The 2,500-nt window shown below is 42.7% G+C and overlaps 1 protein-coding gene across 1 annotated transcript in view; it reads left to right on the forward strand.

The window, feature by feature from the left end:
* LOC101845969 overlaps window positions 1–2,500 on the forward strand; it is a gene marked incomplete in the record, with an annotated part of 12,437 nt that overhangs the window by 662 nt on the left and 9,275 nt on the right.

Below are 2,500 nucleotides of genomic sequence, written 5' to 3' on the forward strand. Positions count from 1 at the left end.
ACAAAAATAATGGGTGAGGATCACATGTTTCCCTTCGTTTTTCAAAGAACAAAACTTTACGCTCCTATCGGCACAATTTAGATCACTTAGGAGGCAGGCTCTGGCCCTGTCTGTCAGGCCAACCCAGACCTCAAAGGGATACAAAATCTCAGCAAAATTCCTGTACGCGACGGCTGAGCTCTTTTAATTAACCACTAGACCTCAGACGTTGATCAACCGCCACATTGTGTAAGTCTTCTCTTTTTTCTTTTTTTATTTTTTTTTTTTTTAGTAAGTGTTTGAGTGCTGCATAAGGTCAAATGAGCGTGCGGGACACACATTAAGCATTTTCATTTTGGTAGTAATTAATTTTGAATTTTGCCCGGGTGGTGGCCGAAGTCTACTCTTATCGATTTGGGACCATCACGGAATCTTTAACATGCGCAACTTGCACCCTTATCCAAGAAGGTTAAGTGTTAGATCTTACCTACCGTAAGATCAGTGGTGCGTCTGAAAGACAGCAGTAAGAAGGAGCCAGGATGTAGAAGTAGACCGGCTGCAGAAAGATTCAGGAGCCTAGGGGTGTGTGTGTGTGTGTGTGTGTGTGTGTGTGTGTGTGTGTGTGTGTGTGTGTTTCTGAGGCAGAGGGATGGGGGTGGTAGCGGAGACGAAAGCAGACGACAGAATATGGTTAGATAACATGAAAGGAGGGGAAAGGAGGAAATAATAGAGAAGAACATTTTCCTTCACTGTCAAGATTCGAACCTGGGACCTATTGAATGAAAGGCGAACACCATAACCTCTCCACAAGAGCCCCCTATAGTTTTCTATAATATGATAATAATAAGTTATTCCGGTTTATGTAAAGTCGCTTACTTGCTATCAACAAATCTGATGCTCTTTTTCACGAGAATAAGAAACTTCTCTCCTTCATTACTTTTCCATCACTTTTGACAAGGAGTGAGTCACTGCATGATAGCAGCTTCCCCCCCCCCCTCCCCCCCAATTCCCCCGTTTTTTTCGTTTTTCTTTTCTTTTTTTTTTTTCGTCTGCCTTTCACTACCCTAGAATTACAAAGTTCTGTCTGCTCAGTAGGCCCTACCTACTTTTGAGAAATGTGATGTCAAAGATTTAATTAGAGTTTCACAATATTATGTCTGTCCACGTTGTTTTATGCCCCCGCATAATGAAAAAAAATTGCAAAATTTTATTCTTTTATTTTTATTTACTTTTTTTTTTTTTTTGGGGTGGGGATAATTTCTGATTATTTTCCTTTATCTTTCTTTGTTAAAATTAACAGAATCGCATAATTTCCCATTTTGGGCTTAGTACGCATAATTTCGGATTTTTTGGGGGCATATAACCGCGAGGACAGACAAAAAATCAAGCTGTTCATAATGTAATTCGGGGGCTCTCGTGGCCTAGAGGTTAAGGTGTTGGCCTCTCATTCAAAGGTCCCGGGTTCGATTCCGGGTAGCGACCAAAAATTTTCTTCTCTAAAATTGTCTCCTTTCACACCCTTTCCTGATCTCTAACAATGTTCTGTTGTCTGCTTTCATTTCCACTTTCTGCCCCCACCCCCTCACCTCCTTTGCCCCCTCCTCTGGGCTCCTGACTCTTTCTGCAGCCTTTCTACTGCTACTCCTTGGCTCCTCCCAGCTGCTGTCTTTCTGCCACACCCCTGATCTTCTGGTAGGAAAGATCTACACCTAGCCTTCTCGGACAAGGGTGAAAAATCTCGGAGGGCCCGTGTGCAAGTTGCGCACGTTAAAGATCCCTTGGTGGTCTAAAATCGATAAGAGTAGGCTTTGGCCGCCACCCGGGAAAAATTCAAAATTTCCTACCAACGAAAACGTATTAGGTGTGTCCCGCGCGCTCATATGACCTTATGCAGTTGCGAGCGCCGTAAAACCCTATACTAAACAAACAAAAACAAAATAATGTAATTCTTTGAATAACTATCTTGATAACGACTGCGAATAACCGTACAGTTTTGATAGAGCAGCAGATAGAGCATTTATTGGTTTCCGACGCCAAGGTCCTAGTAACTCAGAACGGTCAAAAATGTCAGATAGAACTTTGTAATTCTAAGGGAGTGCTTTTTCCTGCAGATACCCAATCATCTTTATCGTTACATCGATGTACTTCTCTTTACTTTAATAATAATAAATAGCATATTTTGTATAGCGCATGTCCCCACTCGAAAGCAGGCTCTATGCGCTTTACACTATATTATTACCCCCAGCAGACCATAGAACACCCAGAAACATTCTCAGCTTCCCGGGAAGCATACAGTGCAAGCAGCTGGTTAAGCGCTCAAACACTAACAAACTGACAAGATCTTTCACTACCTATAGCTGGGTACTCATTTTCGCCAGGGTGAAGTAAAGATAATTCGTGTAAAGTGCCTTTCCCAAGAACACAATTTAACGTCGGGCCCGCAGCTCGAACCCCCGAACCCGCAACCTCACGATTACGAGTCCGGTAGCCTAACCACTAGGCCAACTACGCCACAAAACTT

Source organism: Aplysia californica, unplaced genomic scaffold, assembly GCF_000002075.1.
Source record: "Aplysia californica isolate F4 #8 unplaced genomic scaffold, AplCal3.0 scaffold01128, whole genome shotgun sequence".
NCBI lineage: Eukaryota > Metazoa > Mollusca > Gastropoda > Aplysiida > Aplysiidae > Aplysia > Aplysia californica.